Below are 25,107 nucleotides of genomic sequence, written 5' to 3'. Positions count from 1 at the left end.
TTTAAAAAAATATTAAGAAAATATAATAATGCCATCTCTTACCATTGTAGTACATGCCTTGATAGATCAACTCATAAAAGCTAATATAGATAAATACTTCATGGCTAAATCATTTATTCATTCAATCAAATACAATCATTCATTTTAATCCATTCACAAAAGTACAATGCCAACATAATAGTTATATGTCTATTTAAAGTTCTCAATATTGACAGCAAGTCCAATGCCTCTCGCAGCCAAATAGCTTTTCAACAATCACAAGTAAGAATACCATGGTTGTACCTCTACTGGTTATCAATTTGCTATCAACTAACACCCTATTCTTAGCTTTACTTTGATCCGAAAGCTTACTGCACATGGCTGAAAATCAATTTCATCATACAAACAATGTAGTCATATGAAAAAGGTATGCCCCAAAACTGAAGAACTAAATTATAGAGAAAGACGACAATGAGATGAGGTAAAAAAGAAAGACAATACTCGGGAGCATACACTGATCTTTTTACTTCTGAACAAGCAAAATCTGCAACAGCTAAAGACAAAATAAACATTCAGCTATTCAAAATACTGACTAATATAGGTATAGTAATACCAACTAAATTTGCAAGAATAGATCAACCATTGAAGCTAAATTAAGATTTCACTCAACCTATGATTTGTCGATTCGCTTGATGGATAAAAGTTCAACAGAATGAGTAAAGAAGACGGTCCCAAAGGAGACTTCATAAAGAGTGTGAGAGAGTAGCAAAAGTATCAGGAAGATAGGTAAAATAAAATTACAATAATCAAGTATTTCTGATATTTGAAAATCTGTTTGCTGTATTTGAATTGCAGTAGATCTTTTTATATTGACAGTTCATTTTATGATGAGGTTTGGTCCATCGGAATTTTGGAATGAACCCTCATTAAAATGGTCCACCAATCAACATATCTTACAAAGAAAAGCTAGGGGGCATTTGAGAACACTTGAGAACATTCGTGCCACAGTTTTCATTTAAAAGGTAGTTTAACTCCCATCCTGCAATGCAAGGCTAAATAAATTTGGTAGCAGCATACCTTAATTAATATCACAAAATGATCCAATTGCAATTGTCAAAAGTTGTGAAGGCCCACCTTTCCATGTCGAAGGAAAATGTGTGATTGATCATGGTGCGCTTCTTGTACACTTATGTCAAGAACTTCATTACCAATTAGCAATTACAAACTGCCATCTAACCACCTCACGAACTGCGCATTGCTTTCATACTGCAAAACCAAACTTCATCAACATACAGCAAGTGTGCAATAGTTATGCTAAAATGCAAAATGCAAAATGTCAAAGACAATAATCCATATGTCAACAATATATACCTTCAGGTTGCTCAACATTTTCACAGATAGCATAGAAGGAAATTTAGGTAATTAGATAGCAGGCAAAAAAGAAAAAGTAGGTAGGAAGCAGGACTAGGAGCCAGAGTCCAATGCACAATATTCTCAGGTACGTAGCAATGTTTTTCTTTCACTCTAAGTAGGAATTAGAGAGGTAGGTGGTTCTAAATTTACTTGATTGGGAACTAGAGAGCCAGGTTGGACATTACTTAGATGTTAATTCGCTGGCAGGGACAACCAGCAACTCACATTTCACAACCTGCAGCAGAAATTATAGTTAACAAAGATAAAATTGGAGTAGTTAAAATAATTCTACAGCAAGATTCATGCATTCTCATTTCTAAATGAGACTCTATTCCTAGATATCCAACCATCCATTAGTGGTGGATGGGAATCATGTACACAACCAAGTTTCAACTTGGGTCACATGTACGATATAGGTGGCTAGGATCTTCCAAACTAAAAGATTTTCCTATGCCAAACATGCTATAGTTGGTGGTTTTCTGTCCATTTTCCTATGCCAAACATGTTGTACTTGGTGGTTTTCTATCCATTTTCCTATGCCAAACATGCTGTAGTTGATGGTTTTCTGTCCATTTTCCTAGCACAAGCATGGCTCGCCGGATGATTAAGTCGGCTCATGTGGCATGGGTATACACATGCTGTGATTCACATTTTTTTCCCCTTACAAATTACTTTAGCAATAATCTGAAAAGTTCTAAAAAGAGCTTGAAAGGTGTTTAAATGTCAGGGTGCATTTGGAAGCTTCACTTTTGGCAACAGGTGAATGCACTCTGCACCAACCAGTAATTGGAATAGAGAATGGGCAATGGGCAAACCCAATTGCAATTTGGGGCAGCAATAGCGGAAAAGAAATCTGACTTTGATTGTTTTTTTAGTAGTGAAATGAAAGCAGCTGATAATTGCTTTCTAGCTTTAAGCATCATGTTCCTGACATCATGCATTTAACAAATAGAAAACAAATAATCATGAAAAATAGTCTTACATCCATGTTTAGATGTTTCTTCTACATTGGTTGTCTCCTCACCAGACTGCTATAACATGACATATGTTCCCATCATATGTTTCTTCTACTCCGTTTTGATTCTTGAGAATGCCACAGACAGGAAAGGCTAATGGTTTAGCAATCAACTTGGAAGCTTTAATCTTGAACTGGTTTTTCTTAGCTAACCCTTTGATACTTGATGGTTTCTTCTTTTGTATGCCTCACCAAAAAAAAAAAAAAAAAGGGTTATGGATTGGGTGGAATGTGGTCAACTGTAAGAGGTTCTAATCGAATTCATTTTCCCATCCAACAAGATTGTCCCACCATGAAATTGAGATGCTCCAAAAATCTCAATCCAATCATTAGATGCACCCCCACATGAATGTGGAGATTTTTGGGTGGTTGTTTATTAATTTCCATCGTGTGCCTACTGCATCTAAAAGTTAGATCCACCTGATTTTTGAGGCATCCGATTTCTTATGTTGGTAGAACCTATGTTGGGAGAACCTTGTTGGATGGGTGAGGTCATACAAACATCAAACACCATGGTGGCCCTACACCCCCGCTGAGCTTGATTGGGAAACTAAGCCTTACATCAAGCATCTTACATTATGGAAGCATCTTCCATTACAGTGTACATTGTGGAAGCATCTTCATTAGGTGGATAGTCAAATGCGATTCTACTGACTTTTTTGGCTAAGAACTAATTATCTACAACCAGTCATAGGATTACCTAACCTATGATTAACAATGATTCCCCCAAAATACTTTCAAAAGAAAATGCACAAACAAAAGTTTTCTTTGTAGAATCCACTTTTTAAATTGTCATGTTCATGCTCTCTCTCTCTCTCTCTCTCTAAATGCATTATTTTAGGGTAAAACATGACAGAATAGCAAAATATGGAGATTCTTACCATACACAGTGCACCAATGGCTAGTGCTATGTTCTCGGCAGATCAATGAATGGATTCCTCTGCAATTTTACACATACTCTATAAGAAAATAAATAGAATAATTGGGCTGCAATAATCAACAAATGCTTCTAATAGAATTGCAACAATATTACTAAAAGACACAAGTGAACTATGGAAAAGAACCAAACAACAGGTTTGAATGCAGTATTGGGTATTCTAAATGACTTGATTGGGTATTCTAAATGACTTGATCAAGAAAAGTGAAAAGCAATTTAAATTAGCAAAGATATGGAAAGCCTCCACAACCTCCAACTTATGCTTCAAAAGAGGAACTTCTGAATACGCTATGGGTTATAAACTAGCTTTGCAGCCAATTCCACCATTACTTCAGATTCACAACTTGCACCAACACAAATTCAGACATAGCTTGTTACCCGGAGCCGGTGAAGCTTGCCACCAACAAAACTTCCCTTCCAGAAGCATTCCCAGATGTAGTTGAACCAGGCACATGGTTAGAATCACATACTCGTAGACTGCAAATAGTTTCATTCGGCTTCTAAAGTTGAATGTGTAGCGTCTCAATAGCATTCATACAATATGCTAGTGGAATTAAGAAGAAAACAATATGAGCACCAAGGTTCTAGTTATCATCTAACAAAAATGCATTAATTTGAACCAATTGTAACATGAATAATGAAAATGGAACTCTTCACATCTCTCAAACACAGCTTCCATTTTTCTTGGTTAACATTTTTCTAAAGACATGAAGACATGAAGATGCACCTATTCATGTCAGTTTCCACTGCATGTCACCATCCATTAATTTTACAGATTCTGATACAGACCAACCTGATACAAAATTTTTGCATTCATAGAAGGACAATAAAGAACATTCAATCAGAATGGCAAAAGATCTTCTATGTTCCTTTTTTTCAATAAAGCTTTTCCATTCATCCAAAACAATGTTGTTGATGACAAGGAAAGACATGAATAACAAAACCTTATTTTACAAGAATCAGAACGGCTCTAAAGCATCAACAGAATTAAATAAAAGGAAAGATTGGGTCCTAAACAATCAATCTTGCAATAAAAAAGAAAAATAAATTAAACCACTAGTGCTTTGTGCTTTTCATAAATTGCATATCAGGATCTAAAAATGCCTCCAACGCAACAAATTTTGGTCACATCTTTAGTCACATCTATATGAAGAACATCTTTCCTGTTGGAATGGCCACCATGGCTTTGATAATGCTTGATTAAGATTTGAAAATATCAGAGCATTTTCCTCTCTCATCAATCAGAAGTTAATATGAGAAAACAAATGGTCAAAGACCAAATGTATTTTTAAAAAAAGTTCACGGAACTATACCCCTGATGAAGCAGAAAAACCGGTCCTAATATCACTAGGCTTATCATACAGCCATTGAGGAGACAATGGTATATTGCTCTCTAATGTTACTTTATCTGCAATAATTTCATTAAAAAGTGAGCAACAACCAATTACAATAAATGTGCTCATAGTCATAAGATGCATAAATCACAATAGTAGATTAAAACATATTGCTAAGAAGATGAATTGAGCACAAACAACCAAATATCAGAAGCCACCAAAATCCATAACAAGAATAGAAACACATAACTGTGGAAGGGCATTGATTACCTTTGGAGTCATCAAAGAAACCCATAAGTGCATTTTCATCATCGTTTACTTGAGAGGCATCATCTGAGGATTCTGAACAGGCAAAGAATAAGAAAGAACGATTGATGTATAATGCACACCTAAAATAAAGAAAATGCTGCACAAGAAAACAGTTAGGCAATAATAGTAAGAGAAAAAGTTGGGTTTTTTTTTTTAAAATAATAATAATAATAATAGCTAAAGGGCAAAAACAACAACAGAAAGGAAAATAAAAACCAGAAGCCAAACAGACCCAAAAGCAGGAGGATCAGGGATCCCACTAATAGATAAACGAAAAAAACCTTCCCAACAATAGTGTCTAAGGAGCGATGTTAGGTCAGCACGATGAATTTCATTGCCTTGGCAATCACAACAGCAAGAAACATAACTACAAGTTCTTAAAGGGAAGCTACAAAAAGAACTGCAAGGAGTGATCTAAAACCAAGAACAAAATCAAGACATTCATGTGCTTAAAAAGGCTGTTGGAAATTGGAACCATTGATTCATCTAACAACCATGTGGACAAGCCATAGCCAAAAAATCCAAGTGAGTTAACAAATTAAATACATAGATAGATACCGTAGGTTGCCATTTCCATCCTGACCGTCCCACGAGATGTGGCCCACGTGAGTTTTGGATCACGGCCAAATTCATGCTCAATGCTGCAAGCATCTGCACAAACCTTGAATCTCTAAACCCCTCAAACCCTCAATTAATCTAATTAATACCCCCTTAAACCCCAATCCAATTCCACCAATAAAAAGAGAGAGAAATTTGAATATTCAAATGAGAAAAAAGAAGATAATCGGTCTTGCATACCTAAAAAGGAACAAAATGAGACACGATCGAGCAGCAGGGATGTGGATTATGGCGTGAGAGAGGGGAGTCTTCTTCAGATTGAGAGAGAGGGGATGGTTAGGGAGAGAAGAGGGGTTTGTGAGAGGGAAGTATTCATGAGAGAGGGTTCGTGAGAGGGGAGTATTCGTGAGAGAGGGTTGGGGAGATAAAGAGAGAGGAGATGTTTAGGGAAAGGAGGGTTTGGGCTTTTTTTCTGACGAGAGTGGGAGGGAGGTGAAATTTTTGAGTTTTTTGTTTTTTTCACGGGAGGCGGAAGAAGAAAAAGGGACGCGCGAGGTGATTTGTTTCCGCATTTTTATTTCTACGGCTTTAAACCGTAGCGAAAACCCCTTCGGACCGTAGCCTTTATACTATAATTCAAATCACCTTGCCATTCGCATGGCTTCTAACGAGTTGGGGATGGACAGTCATCTCAAGGGATTTGTGGGGTCCGTCATGATGTATTTAGTATATCCACTCCATCCATTCATTTTGATTTTTTTTTATAGAGAATCACCCCAAAAATGAGGCAAATCGAAGGTCTAATTGAACCACACTATCAATCAATGGTATGTATTTAATCTCCACTGTTTCCTACAATGTGGTCCACTTGAGCCTTCGATCTACTTCCTTTTTCAGGCTCTTGCCCTAAAATGATCTGTTAAAATGGATAGACATATTAGATGGAGCACAAGCATTTTAGTGGGCCTCGTAGAGTCCCTTATGGGGTTGTCCCACGGTGGTTTTACGGGTGGTGGCATTAGCCTTTAGCTACGGTTTGATCATTTTTTAGCTACGGTTTTAAGCCGTAGTAAGTTAGCTATGGTTTTAAGCCGTAGCCAAAAGGTATCATGGTCTATAGCCTTTAGTCATTTTTTTGGTAGTGATTCCTACTAGTATTGAATTGAATTGACTGTAATGATGGTTGTCTTTGAATAATCCTAGAAAGTTCGGCATAAGAACTCGCTTAGATGTTTGTCCAAGAGATGACTTTGAAGGTAACATTTGTTTAGCCTTTATCAGCAAATCTTTGGCTGATAGTTGTATCATCTCATCTTTTGACACGTTGTGGGTCATCTTTCCATGCTCATAACTGTCCTTTGTTTATCTACATATTTTTGTTGTTGTAAGCATGGGGTCTTGTTCATTTACATATGTACTTGAGGATTAATGCTTCTTTTTTTTTTCATTTATTTTTTTAACTTTTCAATGCAGCGAATAATAGCTAAAAATGCTGTGAACCATGAGTGGTTTAGTGAGGTCTCTTTGCCCAAATGAAAAGATTTTATGCCGACAGTTCCTGTTTAACATGCCCAAAACAGGTATTTGGATGTACAACATGGATTTTGAACATAAAATGCTTCAAATGATTGATTTCTTGTGCCTCCTTCTCGCCTCCGTTCTCAAGAAAAATATAGAAAATTCTAATTTCAATGATCAAGTAATCCCAGGGGATGAAGATATGGCTTTGGAAGTTGGGTCAACACCTCTAAGTCTTCTCTAGGTCAGTTGCTTAAGTTTACTGATACGTTTAGGGGAAAATTGTGTATCAATCAAGGTCTTTTTTTCTTTGATAAATTTTAATGTGTTTTGTGTGAAAATTTCAGCTATGTCAATGACTCAAGTTGCTTGCTGAAATTTGTGTTGGTACTGGATGTGAAGCACTCTCTACCAAATATTTGTGAGGTAGAATGGCTCATTAATTGCAAATTGGGGGAAAAATTGGGAAACATGAACCCACCTATTTAAAAAATATTACCTGAAGTTGTCTAACACATCCAACTATTTCCAATATCGGGGCCCACATGCTGATTGGACCATTACCCATTTCAAATCGGATCGGTAGTGACCCTGATCCACTTTGGACCACTTGACTGTAAACAAATTTTGTGGGAACGCTGTTTGGAGCATTAATTCAGTTTATATCAAGGGAATTCTATGTTTTCCATACATTTAGTTTCCATCCTTCTTCAATTGATTGATTCTTTATTTTTATGTTGCAGAATCATCTAGTGGTGGCTCGCCCTCGACTAATTACAGAAGATGCATAGGAGAAGTTATCGGTATAGCTGTCGAATGCGCAGGTGGGCAACTGATACTCACATCCATCTTCTATCTACGGTGGATGAAGGATGCACTTGGCCATATGCGAGTGCACACAGACTCACTAAGATTTATATTTCAGCATTATTGCAAATTGTAATTGTAATTGATTCATTATTGAATGAATGAATGATGGTAATTGATTCATTATTAAATGAATGAATGATTGTAATTAAATGAATGAATGACGGTAATTGATTCATTATTAAATGAATGAATGATTGTAATTGAATGAATGAATGATTACGCAGGTGGTGAATGAATGAATGATTATAATTTTTTTTTTAAACGTAGGGAATAGCTACGGATATTGACCATAGCTGGTAATTTGACGACCATAGTTGTTATTAAATTCGGTATATTCCTACGGATCTACACTACTTTTATCTATAAATACTATCTATAGCTGTAGGTACTTTTGGCCACAGAAATGGTTGCTACGGATTATATCTGTAGCTATTTAATCTATAGCTATGAATTTAATCCGTAGCCATAGGTTTTAGACCTATTGTTACGGCACCTACGACTACGGTCGTGCTACAGACTTAAACCGTAGCCATAGGTCTATGGCTACGAATTAAATCTGTAGCGCTTGCCCAGTTTTCTGGTAGTGGTACTAGGATGTGATGCAAATGGCAAAAAAATATGTGCAATTTTTAAAGCATCTAAGTTTTATATTATTAACACTTGATTTTCTTGGACACTAGTATAAACTCTGACCGTGAAAATTCGGGATGTTACAATTGGTATCAGAGCATGAATGAGATTAACTAGGCCTGAGGGAGTGGACCACCATAAGCTTTACACAATTAGGACATATAATGAATTTGATATATATATTCAATTGAATTCCTAAAGGAAATAGGGAGTTGAGAAATTAGAAACCCATATTCAAGTTTCCCAATGAAAATATTAAGCTAGACGTAAAAAATCAGAAACTATGAATTTAGGTACCCCCATTATAAATTCTCAAAATTCTAAATAAACTGGTTCTAAACTAAAAGTCATCTTTAAATAGGGTCACAATCAAGAAAAACAGGTTTCCCTTACAGGAATCAAGACTTTCCAATTTATTTTAGGATTTTTGGCTATTTCAATGAAATTATGATGTATTGTGAAATCCCCATTAGTTGCAGATAAAAGATACGATAGGAAACTCTATTTTTTTTCCAATAGATCACTTAGGTCTCCATCAACCTTCCTCTAAAATTTCATCTCCATTGTCGTCTAGTCCGGCTAGGATGCTCTTATAGTAAAACAAAAAAATTCACGGTGTTCCCCAAAAATTTAGAAGGATTGGGACCATAGGCTTATGGAACCATAATTAGGTAAAGCATAAGAGGGTTAACCCAATTATCAAATCTTGGGGTCGAGATTTTTGTTTAAGGGGGGTAGGCTGTAGCGTCCCGATTTATGTAGCTAATTATACGTATGCCTACCTTACGAGTGATACATTGAAAACTAAAACATAATGAATCAATGAGGATGACATAAGTAATTTTGGGTAGTGTATCAGATAATCAGAGTATGCAGTGAAAGCATAATGGGCCATGTAGAATTATCCCGTACGAGAACATAGGACTTATAATATTCCCCATGAGTTAGAACAATCAAGATTATAAACTGATGGAACCATGCTTACGCGTATTCTAAGTCCTAGAAATTCTCAAATGATCCCAATGCCTTGATTAAGCAAATGATCGAGATTTAAAGGGATTATGAATTGATACTAGTAAATCCTTTATACTGCGCAAGCAAAGGATCTTTGTATCGGGTGCAAACCCACGACAACCATATATTCATATTACCTCGAACACAGGAAGTAGGGAATCCTTAGAGGCTTGGAAAATGGCTTGTATAATAGAAGTACTAAATTTTAGGGGAGAAATTATATTTAAGAGGGGTAGATTGTAACACTCCGAACATTTCATTACCCGAGTATTGAAAGTTCTCGAGTGTTACCATGAAATTCAACTTATGATGTACATGTGTATGATACCAATCTACCTATCCTAACCTTACATCCATTCTCCAACATGATTCTGACTATTAGGAAAAATCTCCATTCATAGATCAAGCCATCTGACAGTTGATTTTCAGACAAGAGCACCCACCATGTGATTTGACATATGTACCTTTCCTTAAATGAAATTGGTAAATAATTCTTCATTCGAAATGATTTATGTAAGACCTGTACCCTAGCCCATACCATTCCGTAGACTTCCGCGGTCCTCTCGATCAAATTTCGGCGACCCACGATCTGTTATCGGCAGTTGCGCGCAACCTTGAATCATGTCCCGTATTCCGAAGTTAGCTCAACCAGAGACTTATACCCTAGTGACCGCGCCATCGCTGCAGTTCTGATGTCGCTTCTCGTGTGCCGAGGTGATACCCAGGCCAGGAGATGTGGGCCCACGTTCAGTTTGAGAAAACGGCGCGCGTTTGCAATCCCAAGAGAATCTCTACAACATGTCCCATTAATCAAGTACACATCAACCACCTCATGTCAAGTACAAGAGTAACCCCAAAGTCAACTCTCTCTCTCTCTCTTATAACCTATACATGTCAAGTACACATCACTCACTCCATCACCCATCCCTCTCTCTCTCTCTCATTTCTCTATATTCAAGCTAGCAACCCAATATCCATGAGAGCTCCATGAGAGAGCTTTGTGTGGCCCACTTCCTATCTCACATCCCCACCCTCCAAAACCAATCTCGATCGTTGAAGTTTGTCCATTTGAGCTCTAAGATGCTTTGGCAGAAGGAGGAGAAGATCATAGGTGGGTGATTCTATTATTTGATTTTGTGATTTGAGGGCCACATATGTAGGACCCATCTTGATGTATGCATTGTTTAAAGAGGGACTCATAGTGGCGGGGTCCCTCCATCGCTCACCTCTTTCTTTCTCTCTGTCTCTCTCCCTCTCTTTCATCTTTTTGTGATGATGTGGCCATGTGGCCCACTCGGATAGACCCCACCATGAAGTATGTATTTTATCCAAGCCATCTAGTAAGTGGGCCCACCTTACAGCTGTTTTGGTTGAAAGGAAAACATTAATATCAGCTGGATCCTTAAGTGGGGTGGCTCACATGCATGGACCCCACCTTGATGTATGTCTTATCCACATCACTCAGCCATTTAGTGGCCCACCTCCCCTAGTAGCATGTTCGTAGGGTGGGCCCACCTCAAATATGTATTGTATCCAAACCATCCAGCGTCTAAGGATGCTGGACTTAGTAATACAGTGAGGTGTAAACTGACAGTGGGGTGTATTCACCAACTTTAAATATATTAATATATTAATATAATATATATCTTATACAAATATATGTTATGGTGGGCCTTACGTGGGACCCACCTGTGTTGTCTTGAAATAACAGTAGCTGCTTATACGCCGCTGTATAGCTGCTTTATTAACGTCAGCAGGGTCTGTGGGACCCAGCTGTGTGGACGTTATCCACACCGTACGTCCATTTACATGGACCCGTCAGATGTATTTATTATATCTTACACCGCCCATCTGTTGCTGTGGGGCCCACCTTGCACATGTGACACATGTGAGGTGGGAACCACCTTGATGTAAGTGTTTTTAATCCACACCGTTCGTCCTAGGCGTTCAGAGCCTCTGGATGTTGCTTCTTTTAAAATATAATATTATATAAAATTATAATATGATATATCTGGTGGCCCCACGTGGGAACCACCTGTGATATGTATTATACATAATATATAATATACATCTGTGTATATCTAGTGGGCCCCACGTGGGACCCACCTGAGATATGTATTATATATAATATATATAATATATTATAACCTATAACCTAACCTTAACCTAAACCTAAAACCTAAACCTAAACCTAAACTTGAAAACCCAAACCTAAACCTGATCCTGAACCCGAACCCGATTTCCTAAATCTAAACCTTAACCTATTCTCAATTCCCTAAGGCTATAACCTTAACCTATAACCTAAACCTTAACCAAAACCTATAAACTAAACCTTAACCTATAACTGATAACCTTTAACCTAAACTTATAACCTATAACCTAACCTTAACGAAAACCTAAAACCTAAACCTAAACCTATAACCTAAACCTATAAACTAAAACCTAAACTTAAACTCAAAACCTAAATGTATTCTCAAATCCCTAAGCTTAAACCTACACCTAATCCTAATCTTAACTCCCTAACCTAAACCTACACTTAAACTTGAAAACCCAAACCTAAACCCGATCTCGAACTCGAACCCGATTTCCTAAACCGAAACCTTAACCTATTCTCAATTCCCTAAAGCTATAACCTATAACCTATAACCTAAACCTAAACCTAACCTAAACCTTAACCAAAACCTATAACCTAAACCTTAACCTATAACCTATGACCTAAACTTATAACCTATAACCTAACCTTAACCTAAACCTAAAACCTAAACCTAAACATATAACCTAAACCTATAAACTAAAACCTAAACCTAAACCTAAAACCTAAATGTATTCTCAAATCCCTAATCTTAAACCTACACCTAATTCTAATCTCAACTCCCTAACCTAAACCTAAACCTAAACTTGAAAACCCAAACGTAAACCCGATCCCGAACCCGAACCTGATTTCTTAAACCTAAACCTTAACCTATTCTCAATTCCCTAAAGCTATAACCTATAACCTATAACCTAAACCTAAACCTAACCTAAACCTATAACCTAAACCTAACCCAAACCTATAACCTTAATTTATAACCTTAACCTAAACTAAAAACCTAAACCTAAACCAAAACCAAAACCTATAACCTTAACCTAAACCAAAACATATAACCTAAACCTTAACCTATAACCTATAACCTATAACCTAAACTTATAACCTATAATCTGACTTTAACTTAAACTTAAACCTATAACCTAAACCTATAACCTAAACCTATAAACTAAAACCTAAACCTAAACCTAAAACCTAAATGTATTCTCAAATCCCTAAACCTAAACCTACACCTAATCATAATCTCAACTCTTTAGCCTAAACCTAAACTTGAAAACCCAGACCTAAACCCAAACCCAAACCCGAACCCGATTTCCTAAACCTAAACCTTAACCTATTCTCAATTCCCTAAACCTTAACCTCTAACCTCACTTAAACCTAAACCTATAACCTACACTTATAACCTAAACCTAAACTTATAACCTAAACCTATAACCTAATTGTATTGTCAAATCCCTAAACCTAAACCTACACCTAATCCTAATCTCAACTCCCTAACCTAAACCTAAACCTAAACTTGAAAACCGAAACCTAAACCTGATACCGAACCCGAACCTGAACCCGATTTCCTAAACCTAAACCTTAACTTATTCTCAATTCCCTAAAGCTAAAACCTATAACCTATAACCTATAACTTAAACCTAAACCTATAACCTAAACCTAAACCTAAACCTATAACCTATAACCTATAACCCATAACCTATAACCTGAACTTATAACCTATAACCTAACCTTAACCTAAACCTAAAACCTAAACCTAAACCTATAACCTAAACCTATAACCTATAACCTAAACCTAAATCTAAAACCTAAATGTATTCTCAAATCTCTAAACTTAAACCTACACCTAATCTTAATCTCAACTCCCTAACCTAAACCTAAACCTAAACTTGAAAACCCAAACCTAAACTCGATCCCGAACCCGAACCCGATTGATGTAATAATGTAGCCCAATCACATGGCAACAAACAAGAAAATCTTGCTTTGTTGGCAAGCATACTCGAACTCAAGCATTACAATGCATCTATTTCCATCTCCACTATCTCTTATAGCATAGATTCTTTGACATTTGGATTTATGTCATTTTTAGAGTCATGTCCTAACACAATATGATAATATTAATAGACAAGGTGGATTTGTCACCAACATTATTCCAAGACCCATATAACTTCTCCTTATAAGAAGTTGGGTAGGGCACAAGTAGCTTGAATCCATCAAAGGAGATACAGATCACCTCTCATATGTTCTCTCTCTTTTCATTTGTTTTTTTCCATAGGATTGTTTGGATGAATGTATTTTATGTTTGGATGGATTTACGTAGTTTGGGTTTAGATGGATATGAATGTGAATACGTTGAAATATATTATATAACAGGTGTATATCAGGAAGAATATATTATAACAGCTGTATATCAGGAATTTTGTGCTGGAAGATTGAAGAAAAAAGAGACTTTTACGAAATATTTCATAGGTAAAAGTCTCATCCAAGTTTTTTACTTACGAAATTTTTCATAGGTAAAAGTATTGTGAAATATTTTTACCTATAAAAATTGTCATAGGTAAAACTCTTAGTGGCAAATTTCGTCTGGTAAAAATATAACACTTTTGCCGATGGATATTTTCATCGGTAAAAGTTGTTTACTAACAGTCAGCGGGAAACTTTTCGATTTTCTATTTTTTCAAAAATTCAAAACACCCTTTATCTATGAAAATTAAAGATGGCTTTTACCTACGAAATTAGATTTCATCGGTAAAAGTAAAATTTTTGATTTTTTGTTTTTTCAAAAATTCAAAACACCCTTTACCTACAAAAAGTTTCTTAGGTAAAGATGACTTTTACCTACGAAATTACATTTTGTAGGTAAAAGTAAACTTTTCGATTTTTTGTTTGTTTGAAAAATTCAAAACACCCTTTACCTATGAAATTTTTCATAGGAAAAGATGGCTTTTACTTACGAAATCAAATTTTGTTGGTAAAAGTAAACTTTTCGATTTTTTGCTTTTTCAAAAATTCAAAACACCCTTTACCTACGAAAATTTTTGTAGGTAAAGATGGCTTTTACCAGGTAAAAGTAAACTTTTTGATTTTTTGTTTTTTTTTTTTAATTCAAAACACCCTTTACCTATGAAAAGTTTCGTAGATAAGGATGGCTTTTACCTACGAAATTACGTTTCATTGGTAAAAGTAAACTTTTTGATTTTTTGTTTTTTCAAAAAATCAAAACACCCTTTACTTACGAAAATTTTCGTAGGTAAAGATGGCCTTTACCTACAAAATTACCTTTTGTCGATAAAAGTAAACTTTTCATTTTTTTTTTTCAAAAATTCAAAACACCCTTTACCTACTAAAATTTTCATAGGTAAAGATGGCTTGTACCTAAGAAATTAAATTTCATCGGTAAAAGTAATCTTTTACCGATGAAAATAATTTTCGTCGGTAAAAGTCATCTTTACCTACGAAAATTATTTTCGTTGGTAAAAGTTTCGTCAGTAAAAACCATATTTCTTGTAGTGGGGTCCAAGGGAAAAGAACCGAAGTGCGAGGCCGAAGAGGGTGCTTTGAGACCCGGCGGGATGGTTTATGGCCGGCCCATCAGGGAGCAAATCTAGGGCAAAGGTTCCCGAGGGCTTGGTTCTAATCAAGTCTCAGGTTGCCCAGATTCGCGCCAATTACCAGATCCCGGAATCGGTGCATATCCGAGCTCCCTCTCCTACGGATCAACCAGGCTATCCAGCTGACGGGGAGATCACCATATTCACCAATGCCCTTCAGTGTGGGCTTCAACTTCCCATCCATCCGTTCGTGTGTTTGGTCACCGCACAATTGAAGGTGGCCTCGAGTTAGTTGGCCCTGAACGCTTATTGGATCTTAGTCTTTACCTTCATCATTTGGCATCGGATAAAAAATCAAAGTCTGACGCTAGATGAATTCTTGTATTTGTATATGGCCAAGTATGACAGGTCTGACCCAACTTGTTATTGCTTCTTAGCTAGACCCCCATGTACTCTTGGCTTGATAACCTGACTTCCTACCCTCAACAAAGATTGGAAAGGGGACTGGTTTTATGCCTCGGGGGAATAGGAAGCACTTGCCTCTGAGCTAGGGAGCTTGTGGGTCTGGGTCCCCACCAATTCTCCAACCCAGGTTGAGCACTTTTCATTGTGTCGTATTCTTTGTCTACCTCATCTTTCCATGCTTTGACTTGTACTCTACCTCTGCTTGCAGTCCAACCGAAAGGGTCCCTCGATCTCAATCCTCTCCAGCAAACCCAGGTAGCTAGAGTCAGAGTGCTCAATGCATATCAGCACATCTAGTTCAAACTCATCAGCAAGGAGAACCTCATGTTGCCTGGTTTTTACTAATTTCTACCTCACCCTTTCGCTTTAGGTAAGTGGGGTAAGGGCTCTGACTGTCCGGCCATCCCTTTGCAGATTTTGCTTGGACTGATTCCCTTTTCCTTTTGGGTAGGGATGGCTGAGGCAGGTAGTTCAAAGAGGAGGCCTGTTATAGCGCGCCCTCCCATGAGCATGGTCCTCGCTGTCAAACCGAGGACTAAAGTGATGGCTAAGAAGAGGAAGACTTCTGCTACCGAGCTTACACCAACTCCAACCCTAGCCGTTGAGGCACAAGCTCCTGAAGCACTAGCCAGAGCCGGGCCCATCATCATTTTGACTCCAACTCTTGAGGGGTAACCCTCTGAGGCTCTACCCCTCATTCCCACTTACCTTCCTGGGATAGGGGGAGAAGTCGTTGTGGAGACCCTTGACGCTGATTATCCCCCGTCATGGGGGAGCCTCCGAGGTCCCTGCTTATTCCGATGCCCACCTCACTGCGGTCAAGATCGATTTCCTGGCTGGCAGGACCGATGCCTTGGTCAAGTATACCGCCATGCCTGAGGCTGCGGTTTAAGCCTCCAAGGCCACCACATGTCATTGTTAACCCCACCCCTTTAGAGATTTCTCCTCCCGACTACCACATGTTATTATTGACTGAGTGGGCGGCTAACCACATGTCAGAGTCGACCATCATCGACACCCTTTCCTGCCCCTATACTTCGTTCATGAACGATTATGCCGCGGTCTACTACCAGTCACTGCCGATGCTCGTGGCGGTTAAGGATTAGTTAAAGGAGATGGATTGGCTTGAAGTGGACAAGGCCGAGCTCGAGAAGCTTTTGGAAGCTTTAGCTAATGAGCAGTAAGAACTAAAGAGGGTCGCGGATGAGGGTCGAGCGAGGGAGCTAACACTCCAAGGCGAGATCAACCAACTCCAAGCCTGCTTAGATGTAGCCGATCCCGAGATCGTGCGTTTGCAGGGTGTTGTTAAGCTCCTGGAGGCCTCTGTCGAGCGTGCAGAGGCGGACAATGCACAACTCTTGGATGACCTCAAGAGGGTGAAGCATGAAGCTGCTGAGGGGTTGGTCGAGCAGAGGGCTGTCCTCAAGGCCTGAGCCACTGCGGAGTTGGAGAAGCAGCGAGGGCAACTCGAGGATTTGGTGACGTCAAGTGCTGTTGTGGCCATTGCGGAGTACAAGGCATCGTCAGAGAGAGCTGGAGAGTTGGACAAGTTGTATCTCTATGGATATAATTTTGGTTTTGATGCCTGCCTTGCTAAGGTCCGAGAGCTCCATCATGACATCAACCTCGACTCTATTGGGGCGGATGAGGTTGAGGAGGCTGAAGTAGCTCTGACTAATGTGCAGGAGCCTGAGAATGCCCCAGCTACTGCCAAGAAGGCTCCTGATGCTCAGCCCCCAGTTCAGCAGTAGGCCCCTCTTCTCGGAGGGAATGAGACATTTTACTTTCTTTTTTCTTTTTGATGTGGAATATTTATGGATGATGATTTTTAGATATTTATGGATGATGATTCTTAGATATTTGTGGATGATGATTTGTAGATGTTACGCCTTCGTTGAGTAGTGAGCTGGCCTTTTAAGGGGTTGACTTACCTAAGGGTTCCTTTCTGCCAATGGGAAGCGGCCCTTATTCATTTCGTAGACCTTTGTTGTATGGTGAGCTGACCCCTTCTTTAGGGATCGGTTCACCTAAGGGTTTAACCTCTACACTCGAGATATGACCCTTAATAATTTTGTAGATTTTCGTGGATTGATGAGCTGACCCCTTATTTAAGGGATCGGTTCATAGAGTTCACCTCTACTCATTAGAGTTGACTCTTTGTATAGTTTTTGGGGTTGAATATTGCATATTAGACCCCAATTACTACCTGGATTTACGAGCATAACACCGCTTAACGGTTTATTTTAATCGTGTTTGTGATGCAAGGTGAATCTAGGAGCGTGGACTGGAAAGGATGTTAAAAGCATGGATTTAATGCTCAGGCATCACCAAGGCATTAGACGGGGCTCCATGGGACCAACATTGAGGATTTACATGCCAGAGATCAGAGAAATTCCAGCCACTCCTCTTAAACAGGCCTAAAAGACATCCAGAATGCAAGATCATAGGGTTCCCACAATCTGATCGGCTCGAAACTCCATACGTGGCCTGAGGACCATAAATGAATGGTACACGTCAAATTGCAACCCTCGGATCCCTGTGGAAGTGGCCCAACGGATAGATCAGCCACCAAAACAGTGATATGGGGCCCACTTACTATCAGGATATGCTTCAAATTTGGTCCCCATGGTTAAAATGAGATGGTAAAACGGATGCATGGAGCAGATGTCTCAAAAAGATCATAGTGGACCCCACATGTACACATGTGCGTACATATTACACTTTCACCGGCCACGCACCAGATCTCCCAAAGTCGGTCAGCACACGCTGACCGACTCAAATCTCTTTCCTACGCAAAGACACCAGCGGACGGACAGATTCCGTCCGAATTTTGATTGTGGGCCCCACCCCTCATGTATTTTGATAATCTGGACCATCCATTCGCTTAATAGGTGGGGCGTAACCCTCACTTAGGTGTCCTTCTGTTCCCATTGTACACACATGTGTAAATCGCGATCAAACGCAGGATGGACGGCGGAAGCAAAACATCAACGGGCCACACTCAACCCAATCTAAAACCGACCATCTCAAAACGGTTTTCTTAGGAGAAACTAATGGATGTAGTGGATTTATAAGATACCAAGTATGTGGACCCCACCGACTCTCATTCAAAAATAGAGCCTTCCGTTTTGACGCTGCTCGAAATCTTGAACAGGGACCTGCGGATGATCTCTGTGGGTCTCCATATTGGCCTGGAAAACTGATCCGGACCGTCCACATGACTCACGTGGCCCATATCAGTCAGGTCTAGGTGGAAGTATTTCGAAAGATAACATATAACTTATCTCAGCCGTCCAAACGTAAGTCGGATGGCAGAGTGAAAAAGTCTATGGACCACATCGAAATCATTCAAGAACCATCCACTCCTGATGGGTTTTTTGAGTTGAATCTGATGGACGGCGTAGATCTCTCAAACGTCGGCTGCACTAGGCCCCACCGACATCGTAGCGTAATCAGTTACGCACTCTGTTATAGAGCGTCCGAGACCCGGACGCTGCAGGCTATTTTGCAGACATGGCTAGGACCGGTCCGATGATCCTGGCCATTAAAAATCTCTCCAAAGAAGGACCGACCATGGCCAAGACGATTGAACGTCTTAGATTTTTTATTCATGGCCGTAAATTCAATCGGATGCAAGTGATTTTTATGTTGCTGCCGCACCAAACTGAGGGTGTGTAAACACCTCCAGCCGTCTCTAGCCAGCTGTCTACGCACTGCTCCTTGTGCGTATGCACCATCCGCTGACCTTCCATCTGTTTAAAGGGAAAGAGAAGCGAGGGAGAGGGGGAACAGTTGGACGTGGATGCACAAGAGAGAGAAAGACAGAAAGTTCAGATTTGTTTTCTTCTTTTACTGTTTTATGATGTTTATGAGATCCAACCTAATTATGTTGGGCTAAACCCCTTAGCTAGGGCTAAGAGGTGAAGCTTGTAGCATAATGAGAGAATTTATGCATGTGCCTTTTGTTTAGATTGAATGGATTTTGATTTAATTTTATTATGAAAATATTTTTAGTTTTTAATGGTCTATTGTGACTGAAATTACAATGGGTCTGCGATGACTTTGAGTATTTCTTTTTCCTTATTTTGATTATGATGTCAGGAAGCCCTATTGTTCGTCATCGTCTCGTGGGCATGGTTGGATGTCGGTACCCTTCTTAACCTCCATACATTGTTGATTGGTTAGTAATTGGTTTAATTCTGTTATTTACTTTGTCTCATGGGCATGGTTTGGTGATGAAATCCATTCTAATTTATATACCTTTCATCTATTGAAAACTATATCAAAGAAAGTTCAGTTCAATTTTCATGATGGGACTCTAAGTCCAATTGAGTTCTTGAAGAAGGCATAGGATCGCCCTGATCTCTACAAGTGGATCCTCTGAATCCCTAGTTTCCTACCTCTGAATTCTTTAAGTTTTAGATTAATATTTCACCATTATTCCCTCAAATTCATTCGATTTAGATTTCATCTTAGTCTAGTTCTAGTTCTATTTAGTTTCAGATTACGTACAGGTTTCAGTCCCTTGGGATTCGACCTCGGTCTCACCGAGTTTATGACTACATCACAACCCTATACTTGGGGAGTGAACAAGTTTTTGGCGCAGTTGCCGGGGATTGACGGTTACATTTTTCTGAAATTTACTAGTTTTAGAATTAGTTTAAGATTAGGATTTTACTAATTTTAGTTTTAGATTTTTATTTCTATTTGATTTCTAGAACTAACTTATTTTCCTGTTTTGTAGGATCCTGACATAAATTTCTAAATTGGTAATCCCTTTCTAATTCCTCTACTTTTTCTATTTTTAGAATTAGGGTTTGAGTTTTAGAAATTTTCTAATTCTAGTATTTTCTTATTTTTAGGAAATAGTTTATTTTTAGAAACTTTCCTCTTTTGTTTTTAGAAACTAGGTTAGTTATTTCCCTTTTCAGAAATTCTTTCTAATTTTAGAAACTAACTCATCTTTCCTTTTTTTTTTTTTTTTTTAGAAACTTTCTAATTTTAGGTTTAGATTTTCTATTTTAGAAACTTTCTAATTCTGGAACTTTCCTTTTTAGAAACTAACTTTCTATTTTTATTTTTAGTAACTTTCTAATTCTAACTCTTTTAGAATCTAACTTTGTTTCCTAATTTATTTTTAGAAATTTTCTACTTGTAGAATTTTTGTTTAGAAACTAACTTTCCTATTTTGTAGGCTTTTAAGATAGAAATTTCTAATTCGGTAAGCTTTTTCTCTACTTTCAATTTTTCAGATCTCTTTTAGTAACTTACTTTCTAGTTTAGGACTTTCCTAATTTATTTTAGAAATTTCCACTTTCTTTTTGGAATTTCTTCTTTTAGAAACTAGTATACTTCTATCTTTCTTTTTAAGAATTTTCTAATTCTAGACCTCCTTTTTAGAAATTGACTTGTTTTGTTTTCTTTTGCAGGTTTTTAACTTAGGGACTCCAATTTGGTAACTTCTTTCCAACCCTCTCTTTCTTTTTAGATTTTCTTTTCCTTTCTTAGGATTAGGTTTCGAATTTGATTGAGGGCTGTGAGTGTTTCATGTTCAAGTGGGCCCGTGACAACACTCGACGTCTCTTGACTGAAGGAGGATTGGTTGAGGGGTTAACTATCCATTGCAGGACTAGACACCACTCGAAATCCCCTGAGTTAATTGAAGTGATGGCTGAAAACTAACCTCTTCTACCCCAACCTAGGGTGGAGGACATTCAGGATGAGAATGAGGTGTATCAAGCACCCTTGCCTCGTACTTTAAAGGATTATTTACAACCAGCGGGGCTGAGTATGCCTTCATGCATGATTTTTTCTAAAAATACAGGACATATGGACATCAAGCCAGGGGTTATCCAACTCCTTCCTAAGTTCCATAGGCTTGAATCTGAAGAACCATATCTACATTTGAAAGAGTTTGATGAGATCATAACCACTTTATATATTCAAAATGTGTCTGAGGACACCGTCAGGCTAAAACTCTTTCCTTTCCTTGAAAGAGAAGGCTAAGACGTGGTTACATTCACTGCGTCCTAGATCCATTGGCACATGGAATGATATGCAAAGGGAATTTATAAAGAAATTTTTTCCACATCATAAAATGATTACCCTTAGAAAAACAATCACGAACTTTACCCAAAAGGAGGATGAAATATTTTACCAATGTTGGGAAGGTTCAAGGATTTGGTCAGTTCATGCCCACAACACGGCTTTGAAATGTGGCGCATTACAATTTTTTTCTATGATGGACTGACATCTTCATGCACCAAATGGTCGAGACAATGTGTAATGGAGAATTCATTAATAAAAATATTGACGAGATATGGGATTACCTCGATAGTCTTGCTGAAAAAATACAATCATGGGACTATTACTTAAAATCGAGCACCACGACTAGGCCGACTCAATCTAAGGAGAAAGGTGGATTGTATCTCTTGAAAGAAGAGGATGATCTCAAGTATAAAGTGACTATGCTCATAAGAAAAGTTGAGGACATGGAAGGAAAGAAGGATAAGGTTAATGAAAGTGTTTGCGGCATCTGTGATTGCAACATTCATACAACTAAAAATTGTCTTACGATACCCGCCTTTCGAGAAGTGTTGAATGAACAATCCAATGCCGTAAATACTTATCAAAGACCTTTCAATGGACCGACCTCTAATACGTACAATCCTGGTTGGAAAAATCATCCAAACTTTAGTTGGAGAAATGAACAAACTACTACCCCTCAAAGTTTCTTCAATCAAAATCCAAATCAGAGGAAACCTCAAGAAGAACCGGTTCAAAATTCCATGCAAGTGCTGACCCAAGTAATGCGAGATTTTATGCAAAAGATGGATTCACGTATGATGGTTATAGAAAAGGGGATGCTTCCTGCACAATTACTCCCCAATTCTAAACCACAATACGAGATAAGTAATCCCAGCTCTTCAAATCAAATGGAGTACGCTAAATCCATCACCACTCTTAGGAGTGGGAAGATCATTGATAAAACCCTTCCAGTTATGCCCGAAAAGCCTCAAGAACCAGAAGAGGGCGACAATGATGAATCTAGTGAGGCCCCACAAAAATTAGAACCAGAACTTCTAGAAAAGCCAGTTGCTTCATTTTTCCAACGGTTGGTCGCACCAAAACCTCTCTCTAACTCTCAGAATATCCTAGAGGTGTTGAAACAAGTGAAAGTCAACATTCCTCTACTTGATGTCATAAAATAAATACCTTCATATGCTAAATTCCTGAAAGACTTATGCACGACCAAACGACGGCAGAGTATTCAAAAGAAGATCTTCTTGACCGAGAAAGTGAGTGTCATCCTAAAGCAAGACGTGCCACATAAATTCAAAGATCCCGGTAGCCCAACCATATCATGTGTAATTGGGGACCACTAAATTGATCATGCACTTCTTAACTTAGGAGCGAGCGTCAATCTGATTCCCTACTCGGTATACAGACAGTTAGGTTTGGAGGAATTAAAACCCACCCTAACCACATTACAACTTGTTGATCACTCTATTCGTGTACCAAGAGGGATAATTGAGGATGTGTTGGTCCAAGTTGATAGATTTTACTACCCTGTAGATTTTATCATCTTGGACACCGAACCGATCAATAACACGAACACTCAGATTCATGTTATTCTTGGTCGCCCATTCCTTGCCACTTCAAACGTAATTATCAATTGCAGGAATGGTATCATGACTATGTCTTTTGGGAATATAACATTGGAGTCAAACATCTTTTTCAATAACGGCAGAAACTTAAAGGATGATGACGATTTCCACGACATTAACATGATTGACTCTTTAATGGAAGATACGACACCTCTAACCTTATCCTCGGACCCTCTAGAGACGTGCCTGGCCCACTCCCATGATTTTGATGATGACATGATTAGGGAGACGTGTGCCTTTCTTGACACTGCATTGGTACTGGAAGTTAACCGGTGGAGGCCACAATTTGAAGAGTTGCCCCAAACTGATGTAGTGCCTCTACCATCTAACCTCAAGTCACTGAAGCTTGACCTAAAATCTTTGCCCTTTGATTTGAAATATGTCTATTTAGGTCAAGATGAGACATACTCGGTGGTGATCTCTGCTCACCTGGAGAAAGAACAGGAGAGTATGCTTATATCTACTCTCACTGAGCATAAGGGAGCCCTTGGATGGACGATAGCGGACCTCAAGGGGATTGACCCCTCGATTTCTACTCACCGCATATATCTTGAGGATAATGCGAAGACCGCTCGACAATCACAACGTAGATTAAATCCAAACATGAGGGAAGTGGTTAAGGCCAAGGTTCTTAAACTATTGGATGTGGGTATCATATACCCCATATCTGATAGTCAATGGGTGAGTCCAACTCAGGTAGTTCTTAAGAAGTCCGGGATCACCATTGTACCCAATGCCAATAATGAACTCGTGCCAATTAGAGTTACTACTAGTTGGAGAATGTGTATTAACTATAGGAAGCTGAATACCGTCACGAGGAAAGACTACTTTCCTTTGCCCTTCATTGATTAAATCTTGGAAAGGCTAGCTGGTCATTCCTATTACTGTTTCCTTGACGGGTATTCGGGCTACAATCAGATTGAAATCGCCGCTGAGGATCAGGAAAATACCACATTTACATGTCCCTACGGCACCTTTACCTACAGAAGGATGCCATTCGGATTATGTAATGCCCTTGCCACCTTTCAGCGATGTATGATGAGTATCTTTTATGACATGGTGGGGAAATATCTAGAGGTCTTCACAGACGATTTCTCTATTTTTGGTTCATATTTCAGCAAGTGTTTAGAAAGTCTTAAATGTGTGATGAAAAAATGTGAAGAGAAGAACTTGGTACTTAATTGGGAGAAGTGTCATTTCATGGTTCATAAGGGAATTGTCCTTGGACATATTATCTCATCCAAAGGAATCGAGGTGGATAAGGCAAAAATTGATCTTATCTCTAACCTACCTCCACCCAAGAACATACGGAACGTGCGATCCTTCTTAGGACACGCTAGGTTTTACAGAAGATTCATAAAGGACTTTAGTCTCATCTCTCATCCTTTATGTAATCTACTTCAAAAGGATGCACCATACGAGTGGACTGAGCCATGTCAGGAAGCTTTCACTAAGCTTAAGGGCATGTTGACTAGTGCACCCATCATACAACCACCCAACTGGAGCCTTCCTTTTGAGCTTATGTGTGACGCTTCTGATTATGCTCTTGGAGCGGTTCTAGGTCAGAGAAAAGATAAGAGGCCCTACGTCATTCATTACGCGAGTAGGACTTTAAATCCTGCCCAAGTGAACTACTCGACTACGGAAAAGGAACTCCTAGTCGTAGTGTTCGGCTTGGAAAAATTTAGGTCCTACTTGATCCGATCCAAGATCATTATCTACACAGATCATATGGCACTTAAGTATCTTCTTTCTAAGAAT

General features: G+C 38.6%; 2 long non-coding RNA genes and 1 other non-coding gene across 5 annotated transcripts; 1 reads left to right on the top strand and 2 right to left on the bottom strand.

Annotated features, from left to right (window-relative positions):
- Positions 1-1,479: 1,479 nt before the first annotated feature.
- On the bottom strand, positions 1,480-6,079 carry LOC131243457 (uncharacterized). Its single transcript, XR_009170082.1, has 4 exons — positions 5,786-6,079; positions 4,949-5,020; positions 3,289-3,366; positions 1,480-1,627 (listed from the first exon to the last, which is right to left on the bottom strand). It is a non-coding gene; the product is annotated as an uncharacterized LOC131243457 (long non-coding RNA).
- A 609-nt stretch (positions 6,080-6,688) lies between these two features.
- LOC131243464 (uncharacterized) lies at positions 6,689-7,940 on the top strand. 3 transcript variants are annotated; one of them, XR_009170083.1, is made up of 3 exons: positions 6,689-6,801; positions 7,019-7,125; positions 7,807-7,940. It is a non-coding gene; the product is annotated as an uncharacterized LOC131243464 (long non-coding RNA). The 3 variants fall into 3 exon arrangements; XR_009170092.1 differs by lacking the exon at positions 7,807-7,940 and adding an exon at positions 7,255-7,467; XR_009170094.1 differs by lacking the exon at positions 7,807-7,940 and adding an exon at positions 7,246-7,467.
- A 13,842-nt stretch (positions 7,941-21,782) lies between these two features.
- Positions 21,783-21,888, bottom strand: LOC131222596 (small nucleolar RNA R71). Its single transcript, XR_009160118.1, has one exon. It is a non-coding gene; the product is annotated as a small nucleolar RNA R71 (small nucleolar RNA).
- Positions 21,889-25,107: the final 3,219 nt, after the last annotated feature.

This window comes from Magnolia sinica, chromosome 1 (assembly GCF_029962835.1).
Source record: "Magnolia sinica isolate HGM2019 chromosome 1, MsV1, whole genome shotgun sequence".
In the NCBI taxonomy this organism is placed as follows: domain Eukaryota; kingdom Viridiplantae; phylum Streptophyta; class Magnoliopsida; order Magnoliales; family Magnoliaceae; genus Magnolia; species Magnolia sinica.
Note: the sequence above shows the minus strand (reverse complement) of the source record. Positions and strands in the feature narration are given on the sequence as shown.